Source organism: Emys orbicularis, chromosome 2 (assembly GCF_028017835.1).
Source record: "Emys orbicularis isolate rEmyOrb1 chromosome 2, rEmyOrb1.hap1, whole genome shotgun sequence".
Classification (NCBI taxonomy): domain Eukaryota; kingdom Metazoa; phylum Chordata; order Testudines; family Emydidae; genus Emys; species Emys orbicularis.
In genome coordinates this window covers 164,904,597-164,916,956 of record NC_088684.1, presented here as the reverse complement: position 1 = coordinate 164,916,956, position 12,360 = coordinate 164,904,597, and positions in this window count along the sequence as shown.

The window sequence follows — 12,360 nt, the reverse complement described above, 5'->3', positions numbered from 1 at the left end:
TTCAAACTTAAAGCTGTTGAATGTGCAGAAGCAAACAATAATTGCGCCGCTGCTCGTGAATTCTGTATCAATGAGAAGCAAGTAAGAGAATGGCGAAAAAATAAAACAACTCTAAAAGACATGCCAAGAAGCAAGAAAAAATGTCCAACAAGGTGCGCTTAATTTCCTGAGTTAGAGAAAGATTTCAATAATTGGGTCGTTGAATGTCAACAAAATGGGTACATTGGCACTAGAACTGGAATTCGTCTGCGTGCTCTACAAATGTCGAAAGACGACAAATACAAGTCAGTAAAGCCGTCGATGTTTGTCACATCAGTGGGTTGGTGTACTCGCTTCATGAACCGTCATGGTCTCTGTCTTCATCAGCGAACAAAGATACCGCAAAAGCTGCCGAGAGATCTGGAAGAAAAAATCGAATCTTTCCAAAGGTTTATCATAAAATATTGAAGGAATATGCATTTGAACTGTCACAAATAGGAAATATGGACGAAACATCAATGACATTCAATCTCCCAAGAAACAGAACGGTAACCGGTGTTGGTGAAAAAATGGTTTTAATTAAAACCACTGGCCATGAAAAAATCCATTTTATGGTGGTTTTATCGTGTTTGGCAAATGGATCAAAGCTCCCTCCTGTTGTTATTTTTAAAAGAAAAACCTTGCCTAAAAACATGAAATTTCCTGTCATCATACATGCACACAAAAAGGGATGGATGGATGAAACTGGGTCTATTAAATGGCTGGAAAAAGTGTGGAATAAGAGACCAGGAGCACTTTTCAAGAAACCTGCTATGCTCGTTTGGGACATGTTCAGGTCACACAAGATGGATGAGGTGAAAAATGTGGCCAAAAAAATGAAAACTACTTTGGCTGTAATACCTGGAGGCTTAACTTCAGTTCTACAACCGCTTGATCTCTGCCTAAACAAACCCTTTAAAGACAGGCTACGCAAAATGTGGTCTGAATGGATGTGCTCAGGCATGGCGAAGTTGACAAAAGATGGGAATCTTATGAAGCCCGAAATCAATCTGGTCGCCCAGTGGATCAAGGATGCGTGGGTGTCCATTCCCTCGGAAATGATAGAAAAATCATTTAGGAAATGCTGTATCAGCAATGCACTCGACGGGTCAGAAGATGATGCCATATTTGATGATGACACAACAGAGGCTGATGATGAGAAGGAATCTGAGTCTGAAGACGGCACTGCCGACATCTACGATGACAGTGCAGGTGCAGCTGTGACTGAAGCCAAGTTTAATGAACTGTTTGGTGAATCAGAGACTGATTCAGACTTTGAAGGATTTTAAGACTTTTTAAAGTCTCATATTGTTCTAAGTTACTTGTTTTAAATATCCATTTACTGATTTTAAATATTGACTATAATTTTGAAGGTGAATACATATTTGTTCAGTTATGATTATAACAACAGGTTTTTCATTAGATTACATTAAAATAATTCTGGCAAAACTTTTGAGTGTTTCTTGTGATGCCAGCTTTTAAAATATAGCAGGGGTCGGAAAACTTTGGCTCCCAGCCCATTAGGGTAAGCCGCTGGCGGGTCAGGACGTTTTGTTTACTTGGAGCGTCTGCAGGCACGGAGCCCCTCAGCTCCCAGTGTCCGCGGTTTGCCGTTCCCAGCTGCGCCACTTCCCGCAGCTCCCATTGGCTGGGAATGGCAAACCGCAGACACTGGGAGCTGAGGGGCTCCCTGCCTGTGAACGCTCCAGGTAAACAAAACATCCAAGCCCGCTAGCTGCTTACCCTAACGGGCCAGGAGCCAAAGTTTGCCAACCCCTGAAATATAGGGTCGGCTTATGAAAGGGTCATACAGTTTTTGCTATTTTTACCTAACCATCTTGGGGGGGGGGTCAGCTTATAAACGAACGGGGTAATGAACGAGTATATACGGTAATTTGAAACTCGTTTTACAGCCTTAAATCTTTTGCTTCCTCATACAGAAATCTGGATTGCTACCATCAAAATAAAAATTTTCAAATTCAGGTAGAAAAATCCATTCTCTGCCTAACAGGGCTGTTCGAAGGACAAAAAGCTCTTTTCTTCCTCACTTCAACTGTCATTACTTTTACCTTTCTTCAACTCCCTTTGCTCCCTCTTCTCTTAACTAATGACTCCTAAATCCCCATTTCTTTTGGTTCCTTCCCATCTTTCTCCCCAAGCTTAGACCCTTAGAGGAAGAGACAAAGGGGAAGAAATATTTCTCAGTTGTGGCATCGCTCAGGTATTTTTGTTTGGGAAAATTCCATTTTTACTCTGTCCCATACATAAAGCAGCATTTTGTATTCTGGTTCTTGTTTTATAATGTTTGTCATTATGAACTCAGTATAGGCAGAGGGAGCACTTGGGGGAAAATGTGATAATCAGAATTAAATCCCAGTTTTTTAAAAAGAAACTGAAATTAACTCTAATTAAAATTAAATTTTATTAAAGCTTTGATATACTTGCAAAGTAGCAATTATTTAAAAAATCAATAGAAAAGCTCAACTAAAATTTCACATACCAAGCCTTATAGAAAAAGGTTATAATGTTCCACAAAGAGGACATGATGGAGATAGTTTAATAGTTTTTATTACATATATATAACAAACAAACAAACAAAAACTGTTAAACTATCAATACAATGTAATTTGGGATTCAACATGTAAAATGAAACACACACACACACAAAAGTAAAATAAAGAAAGAGACCTATAATTTATTATTGTTATGCTGGAATTACTAGGGTATCATGAATATCAGCATATTAGACTAGGCATTCACCTTCACATACTTGTCTTTATTTACCTGAGACAAAAAGGTTTTAGCATTATCATAATCAAAAAAAGATGTATGGCTAATCATCTTTTATCAATTAACGTTTGGTTGGAAACATCACTGAGATCTGAAAATCTAAGATTTCCTGGACAGACGTCAGGAGATGCTTCTACGGCCACAATGTTCTGAAGATTCAGAGCAGGCGCAGCAGGGACAGACGGATGATGAAGAAGTTTGGCAGCATGTGACCTCCAGAAGGCGAAAGAGGAGCGTCCATGTACCAGCAATGGAGATACAGGTGAGCAATCGTTTCCATGTTCTCTCTACAGGTACTAATGCGGAGAGTGGAGTAGATGACCCATATGAGGGAAGGGAGCAGAAGGAGACTCCACCGATTGGAAGGCAAAAGATGCACTGTCCTAGGGATGGGGGTTCCATGACCACCACTCGCAAGAGGAGGAGGAGGGTGGTGGTGGTCGGGGACTCCCTCCTCAGGGGGACTGAGTCATCTATCTGCCGCCCCGACCGGGAAAACCGAGAGGTCTGCTGCTTGCCAGGAGCTAGGATACACGATGTGACGGAGAGACTGCCGAGACTCATCAAGCCCTCGGATCGCTACCCCTTCCTGCTTCTCCACGTGGGCACCAATGATACTGCCAAGAATGACCTTGAGCGGATCACTGCAGACTATGTGGCTCTGGGAAGAAGGATAAAGGAGTTTGAGGCGCAAGTGGTGTTCTCGTCCATCCTCCCTGTGCAAGGAAAAGGCCTGGGTAGAGACCGTCGAATCGTGGAAGTCAACGAATGGCTACGCAGGTGGTGTCGGAGAGAAGGCTTTGGATTCTTCGACCATGGGATGGTGTTCCAAGAAGGAGGAGTGCTGGGCAGGGACGGGCTCCACCTAACGAAGAGAGGGAAGAGCATCTTCGCCAGCAGGCTGGCTAACCTAGTGAGGAGGGCTTTAAACTAGGTTCACCGGGGGAAGGAGACCAAAGCCCTGAGGTAAGTGGGGAAATGGGATCCTGGGAGGAAGCACAAGCAGGAGAGCGCAAGAGGGGAGGACTCCTGTCTCATACTGAGAAAGAGGGATGATCAGTGAGTTATCTTAAGTGCCTATACACAAATGCAAGAAGCCTGGGAAACAAGCAGGGAGAACTGGAAGTCCTGGCACAGTCAGGGAACTATGATGCGATTGGAATAACAGAGACTTGGTGGGATAACTCACATGACTGGAGTACTATCATGGATGGATATAAACTGTTCAGGAAGGACAGGCAGGGCAGAAAAGGTGGGGGAGTTGCGTTGTATGTAAGAGAGGAGTATGACTGCTCAGAGCTCCGGTATGAAACTGCAGAAAAACCTGAGTGTCTCTGGATAAAGTTGAGAAGTGTGAGCAACAAGGGTGATGTTGTGGTCGGAGTCTGCTAGAGACCACCAGACCAGGGGGATGAGGTGGACGAGGCTTTCTTCTGGCAACTAGCAGAAGTTGCTAGATCGCAGGCCCTGGTTCTCATGGGAGACTTTAATCACCCTGATATCTGCTGGAAGAGCAATACAGCGGTGCACAGACAATCCAGGAAGTTTTTGGAAAGTGTAGGGGACAATTTCCTGGTGCAAGTGCTGGAGGAACCAACTAGGGGCAGAGCTTTTCTTGACCTGCTGCTCACAAACAGGGAAGAATTAGTAGGGGAAGCAAAAGTGGATGGGAACCTGGGAGGCAGTGACCATGAGATGGTCGAGTTCAGGATCCTGACACAAGGAAGAAAGGAGAGCAGCAGAATACGGACCCTGGACTTCAGAAAAGCAGACTTTGACTCCCTCAGGGAACAGATGGGCAGGATCCCCTGGGAGAATAACATGAAGGGCAAAGGGGTCCAGGAGAGCTGGCTGTATTTTAAAGAATCCTTATTGCGGTTGCAGGAACAAACCATCCCGATGTGTAGAAAGAATAGTAAATATGGCAGGCGACCAGCTTGGCTAAACAGTGAAATCCTTGCTGATCTTAAACGCAAAAAAGAAGCTTACAAGAAGTGGAAGATTGGACAAATGACCAGGGAGGAGTATAAAAATATTGCTCAAGCATGCAGGAGTGAAATCAGGAAGGCCAAATCACACTTGGAGTTGCAGCTAGCAAGAGATGTTAAGAGTAACAAGAAGGGTTTCTTCAGGTATGTTAGCAACAAGAAGAAAGTCAAGGAAAGTGTGGGCCCCTTACTGAATGAGGGAGGCAACCTAGTGACCAAGGATGTGGAAAAAGCTAATGTACTCAATGATTTTTTTGCCTCTGTCTTCACAAACAAGGTCAGCTCCCAGACTGCTGCACTGGGCAGCACAATATGGGGAGAAGGTGACCAGCCCTCTGTGGAGAAAGAAGTGGTTCGGGACTATTTAGAAAAACTGGACGTGCACAAGTCCATGGGGCCGGATGCACTGCATCCAAGGGTGCTAAAGGAGTTGGCGGATGAGATTGCAGAGCCATTAGCCATTATTTTTGAAAACTCATGGCGATCGGGGGAGGTCCCGGATGACTGGAAAAAGGCTAATGTAGTGCCCATCTTTAAAAAAGGGAAGAAGGAAGATCCGGGGAACTACAGGCCAGTCAGCCTCACCTCAGTCCCTGGAAAAATCATGGAGCAGGTCCTCAAGGAATCAATTATGAAACACTTAGAGGAGAGGAAAGTGATCAGGAACAGTCAGCATGGATTCACCAAGGGGAAGTCGTGCCTGACTAACCTAATTACCTTCTATGATGAGATAACTGGCTCTGTGGATGAGGGGAAAGCAGTGGATGTGTTATTCCTTGACTTTAGCAAAGCTTTTGATACGGTCTCCCACAGTATTCTTGCTGCCAAGTTAAAGAAGTATGGGCTGGATGAATGGACTGTAAGGTGGATAGAAAGCTGGTTAGATCGTCGGGCTCAACGGGTAGTGATCAATGGCTCCATGTCTAGTTGGCAGCCAGTTTCAAGCGGAGTGCCCCAAGGGTCGGTCCTGGGGCCGGTTTTGTTTAATATCTTTATTAATGATCTGGAGGATGGTGTGGACTGCACTCTCAGCATGTTTGCCGATGACACTAAACTAGGAGGCGTGGTAGATACACTAGAGGGTAGGGATCGGCTACAGGGGGACCTAGACAAATTAGAGGATTGGGCCAAAAGAAACCTGATGAGGTTCAACAAGGACAAGTGCAGAGTCCTGCACTTAGGACAGAAGAATCCCATGCACAGCTACAGACTAGGGACCCAATGGCTAGGTAGCAGTTCTGCAGAAAAGGACCTAGGGGTCACAGTGGACGAGAAGCTGGATATGAGTCAACAGTGTGCTCTTGTTGCCAAGAAGGCTAACGGCATTTTGGGCTGTATAAGTAGGGGCATTGCCAGCAGATCGAGGGACGTGATCGTTCCCCTTTATTCGACATTGGTGAGGCCTCATCTGGAGTACTGTGTCCAGTTATGGTCCCCACACTACAAGAAGGATGTGGAAAAATTGGAAAGAGTCCAGCGGAGGGCAACAAAAATGATTAGGGGGCTGGAGCGCATGACTTATGAGGAGAGGCTGAGGGAACTGGGATTGTTTAGTCTCCAGAAGAGAAAAATGAGGGGGGATTTGATAGCAGCCTTCAACTACCTGAAGGGGGGTTCCAAAGAGGATGGAACTCGGCTGTTCTCAATGGTGGCAGATGACAGAACAAGGAGCAATGGTCTCAAGTTGCAGTGGGGGAGGTCTAGGTTGGATATTAGGAAACACTATTTCACTAGGAGGGTGGTGAAGCACTGGAATGCGTTACCTAGGGAGGTGGTGGAGTCTCCTTTCTTAGAGGTTTTTAAGGCCCGGCTTGACAAAGCCCTGGCTGGGATGATTTAGTTGGGAATTGGTCCTGCTTTGAGCAGGGGGTTGGACTAGATGACCTCCTGAGGTCCCTTCCAACCCTGATATTCTATGATTCTATGAAACTAACCTAATAGCTTTCTTTGATTGGTTTGGAAAACTTCCCAGAGAGTAATCAGTGGGTCACAGTCAAGCTGAAAGGGCATAATGAGTGGGGTACCGCAAGGATCAGTTCTGGGTGCGGTTCTGTTCAATATCTTCATCAAAGAGAGTACACTTACAAAGTTTTGAGACAATACCAAGCTGGGAGGGGTTGCAAATGCTTTTGGAGGATAAGGTGAAAGTTCAAAATGATCTGGACAAACTGGAGAAATGGTCTGAAGAAAATAGGATAACATTCAACAAGGACAAATACAAAGTACTCCACTTAGGAAGGAACAATCAGTTGCATGTATACAAAATGGGAAATGACTGCCTAAGAAGGAGTACTGTGGAAAGGGATCTGGGGATCATAGTGGATTACAAGCCAAATATGAGTCAACAGTGTAGCACTGTTGCAAAAAAAGCAAACATCATTCTGATATGTATTAGCAGGAGTGTTGTAAGCAAGACACGAGAAGTAATTCTTCCACTCTACTCCATCCTGAGTAGACCTCAACTGGAGTATTATGTCCAGTTCTGGCCAACACATTTAAGGAAAGATGTGGACAAATTTGAGAAAGTCCAGAAAAGAGCAACAAAAATTATTAATGGTCTAGAAAACATGACCTATGAAGATTGAAAAAATTGGGTTTGTTCTTCTCCGAGTGATTGCTCATATCAATTCCACTTAGGTGTGTGCGCGCACCGCGTGCACGGAAGTCGGAAACTTTTCCCCTAGCAGCTACCCGTCGGTGCGGCTGGGGAGCCCCCTGGAGTGGCACTGATATGGCGATCTATATAAGACCCTGCCAGCCCGGATCAGTTCTGGGTGTGGTTCTGTTCAATATCTTCATCAAAGAGAGTACACTTACAAAGTATTGAAACAATACCAAGCTGGGAGGGGTTGCAAATGCTTTTGGAGGATAAGGTGAAAGTTCAAAATGATCTGGACAAACTGGAGAAATGGTCTGAAGAAAATAGTTCCTTCTTACCGTCCGTGACGGTTGTTGGAACAGTGGTCTCTTGGTTTCTCAAGTGCTCCACTAATCCCTAGCTTATTTTATATCAGGGGGGAGCCATGTTAGTCTGTATCTACAAAAACAACAAGGAGTCTGGTGGCACCTTAAAGACTAACAGATTTATTTGGGCATAAGCTTTCGTGGGTAAAAACCTCACTTCTTTGGATGCATAGAATGAAAGTTACAGATGCAGGCATTATATACTGACACATGGAGAGCAGGGAGTTACTTCGCAATTGGAGAACCAGTGTTGACAGGGCCAATTCAATCAGGGTGGATGTAGTCCACTCCCAATAATAGATGAGGAGGTGTCAATTCCAGGAGAGGAAAAGCTGCTTCTGTAATGAGCCAGCCATTCCCAGTCCCTATTCAAGCTTATCTTAATCATTGTTAGTTAATCGTTAATAGTTAGTGTTAAGTGGTTTTCTCTGTAGTGTTAGGCGTAGTTTAGTAGTTGAGGGCAGTTTAGCAATCATCAGCTGACCTGCTGGGCTCTGGGACATGCCATCCCAGGGCTTCAAGTCTTGCAACAAGCCCATGCCTACAGGCGAGCCCCATGACTCCTGCCTTAGGTGTCTAGGGGAGGGCCATCAGGCTGACAAGTGTAAAATCTGTAAGGCTTTCAAGCCACAGACAAGAAAAGAGAGGGAAATTCGACTCAAGCAACTCCTCATGGAGTCTGCATTGCGGCCCTCTCAAGATGCGGGCCCGAGCGCCTCGGAGCGCAGTACTCCCCCAGCGGTGCCGATTCCGGCACCACAGAACATCCCGCGCCCACCTCAGGACCGACGATCTCCCAGGCCCCAAAAACGCTCGCCTTGGCGCTGTTCCCATTCCCCAGTTGCTGGAAAGAAGCAAGCCTTGGGAGGACCCCTTGTTAGGGTCGAAGCAGTTGTTCCGGCCCCGACCGAGCAACACACCAGCCCAGCACAGGGTACCGTTCAAGTGGAGGAGATTACATTGCCTTCCACTCCAGATATCTTTGAGGCCACTAGTGGGCTCATCGAAATGACAGCCCCAGTACCCCCGGCCCACCGGCCCGCGTTCCGGTACCATCCAAGGGCAAGCCGGCGATGTTCGGACTGTCAACCCCTAGACCAGCATCTGCATGCCGCTCGGAGTCCCAGCGTCGTTCCGAGTCCCGGCACCGCCCCAGGTACCGGTCTGACTCACGGCACCGGTTAGACTCGCGGCGCTGGTCTCGCAGCCCCGACCCTCGGAGCCGTTCCCGCTCAAGGTCGCGGTCGACTGCTGGAACGTGGTCCCGCTCGAGTCCAGGTCTCGCTCAGCGACCTCGCGGCACCGTTCGGACCGCCGCCGCACGTAACACCGATCCTCGAGTCGACTGTTGCCACGGCACCGGTCCGCGGCCCGCTACCGCTCTCCATCGCAGCACCGGTCACCCGAGCGGCACCTCTCTCCATCGCGGCACTGCTCAACAGTGCGGCACCGCTCTTCATCGCGGCACCGCTTTTCATCGCGGCACCGCTCTTGATCATGATCGGCCTCATGGTGCCGATCACCGCATGACCCTCAGCTACCAAGGGGCTCGGTGCCCCCTTTACTCCACTCACGCACGACCCCTCCTTGGCCGTCGCGGTCCCAATCCCCCTCTGGCAGGTCAGGGAGAGCTTCAGGGGCTTCGGACATTCCCCGGTCGGGCCCGGGAAGCCTCAGACAAGACCCCCCAGTGCCCAATTGGCAGCCTCAGTGGCAATTCTGGACCCCCTGGGCATATCATCAGACCCAAGGTGCCCCCCTGGGTGCCCGGCCATTGTCGCGCTCGGATACCCGTCCTCCTGAGGTGACCCTCAGCCGCCGTCCTCTGAACCCGGACCAACCCGCAGAGTCAGCACCCGTGGTAGGGGCTACCCCGGGGGCCCAAGAGGAGATACCTGTGGCTGACCAAGAGGCTATCTCCGCCCCGGCTCTCCCGGTGGAGTCGTCTTCGTCCTCCCCAATGAGGCCGTGGCTGGCACGTCCACGTCTGGTCCACCTCCAGTGGACTTTAGGGTCCTCTAAGAACTGCTTCGGCGCGTGGCCCTTAATATGAACCTCCAAGTCGAGGAGGTTGTGGAGGAGGAGGACCCTATGGTGGACATTTTAGGCCCCGAAGGACCTTCCAGGGTGGCTATCCCCATGAATAAGACTATTCAAAGTAATGCCAAGTCTCTCTGGCAAACCCCAGCCTCTATCCCTCCCACTGCCAAGGGGGTAGAAAGGAAATACTTTGTTCCCACCAGGGGCTATGAGTATCTTTTCACTCACCCCGCCCCATGCTCGCTTGTGGTGGATGCGGTAAATGCCAGAGAAAGACAGGGCCAGCAAGGGCCTGCACCCAAATCAAAGGACGCTAATCAAAGGTTTATTCTACTGGGGGTCTCTCGCTTGGGATCGCTAACCAGTCGCTAACCAGATCCTCAGTAGATACAACTTTAACTCTTGGTCTTCGGTCCTTAAATTCCAAGATCTTCTCCCAGCGGAGGCTTTTACGAAACTCGGGGACATTGCTGAGGAAGGTAAATTGGTGGCCCGGACCTCCCTCCATTGTTCCCTCGATGCTGCGGACACGGCTGCGCGCACTCTGGCTTCTGGCATTGCCATGCGGCGGAATACCTGGCTACAATCCTCGGGTCTCCTGCCTGAGGTCCAAAGCACCATCCAAGATCTTCCCTTTGATGGTCAGGGCCTGTTTGCGGAGCAAACCGATTCCCGCTTGCATACCTTAAAGGACACGAGAAACACTATCAAATCCTTAAGTATTGTGACAGGGTCAGGCCAGATGGCTACAGAAGAGTGATAGAAGCAGATATATTAGTCCCAGATTAAGTAGATCCCTTTTCCCTGGGTAAGGCAACAGGGGCAGTTCCAGAACAAGCAGGAACTTGCTGGAACCAGTTAAGGCAGGCAGGCTAATTAGGACACCTGGAGCCAAGTAAGAAGAAACTGCTAGAATCAATTAGGACAGACTGGCTAATCAGGACACCTGGTATAAAAAGGCTCTCACTCCAGTTAGTGAGGTGTGTGAGTAAGGAGCTGGGAGTGAGAGGACGTGCTGCTGGAGGACTGAGGAGTATAAGCATTAACAGACATCAGGAGGAAGGTCCTGTGGTGAGGCTAAAGAAGGTGTTGGGAGGAGGCCATGGGGAAGTAGCCCAGGGAGTTGTAGCTGTTGTGCAGCTGTTCCAAGAGGTACTCTAGACGGCTGCAGTCCACAGGGCCCTGGGCTGGAACCCGGAGTAGAGGGCGGGACCAGGTTCCCCCCAAACCTCCCAATTGACCTGGACTGTGGGTTCTACCAGAGGGGAAGGTCTCTGGGCTGTTCCCCAACCCACATGGTGAATCTCTGAGGCAAGCAAATCCGCTAATAAGCGCAGGACCCACCAAGATAGAGGAGGAACTTTATCACAGTATGCATACCCCGGCTAACCAACGAAAGCCATTTAAACCCCAGACCACCCAGCAGCGCACCTTCCCACCTAGACCGAGGCAGGACTTTTCTCATCGGAGAAACAGATACTCCCGACGTAGACCGTCTCGCCCCCCCCTCCAGACAGGGGCAAGGACAGTCTAAGCCTCCCCCGGGCCCTAAGCGCCCGTTTTGAAGGTGCGCCCGAGGACGGACTACCAGCTCTCACCCCTGACAGTTACCCGTTTCTGAACCGTCTATCCCGTTTCTACCATGCCTGGTCCCATATTACCTCGGACCGTTGGGTCCTCCGCACGGTGCAGACGGGATATTCTATCCATTTCCGTTCCATCCCGCCCTCCCACCCTCCTTCCCCGTCCCTCTTCAGGGACCCTTCTCATGAGCAACTCCTCGTCCAGGAGGTACAATCCCTCCTTGCCCTAGGGGCAGTGGAGGAAGTGCCTCAGGAGCTCAGGGGCAAGGGTTTCTACTCCCGTTATTTCCTTGTCCCCAAGGCAAAGGGAGGCCTAAGGCCCATTCTGGACCTCAGGGAGCTCAACAAGTACATCGTCAACCTGAAGTTCCGTATGGTCTCCTTAGCCACTATCGTTCCCTCGCTGGATCCGGGAGACTGGTATGCGGCCCTCGATATGAAAGACGTGTACTTTCACATTTCAATTATTCCATCTCACAGACGTTTCCTCTGCTTTGTGGTGAGCCCTTCCGTTTGGCCTGTGCACAGCCCCTCATGTCTTTACCAAGTGCATGGCAGTCGTGGCAGCCTTCCTTCGCCGTCACCGCGTGCGTCTTCCCATACCTCGATGACTGGCTTATACTGGGTCGGTCTCATCAACATGTCCAGTCTCAGGTACAACTGGCCATGGACACGTTCACTCGCCTGGGCATTATGCTGAACGTCAGCAAATCTGTCCTCTCCCTACTCAAACAATAGAGTTTATAGGTGCGGTCCTGGACGCAAACCAGGGAAGGGCTTTCCTTCCGGAGGCATGGCGCCTGGTTATAGCCAGCATAATTACCAGCCCCTGCAAGTTTCCCACCACCACAGCAAGACAGTGCCTCAGGTTGCTGGGTCACATGGCATCCTGTACCTACGTGGTACAACATGCCAGGCTGAGGCTCAGGCCTCTACAGACGTGGTTGGCGTCCACCTATCGACCGGGACGTGACAAC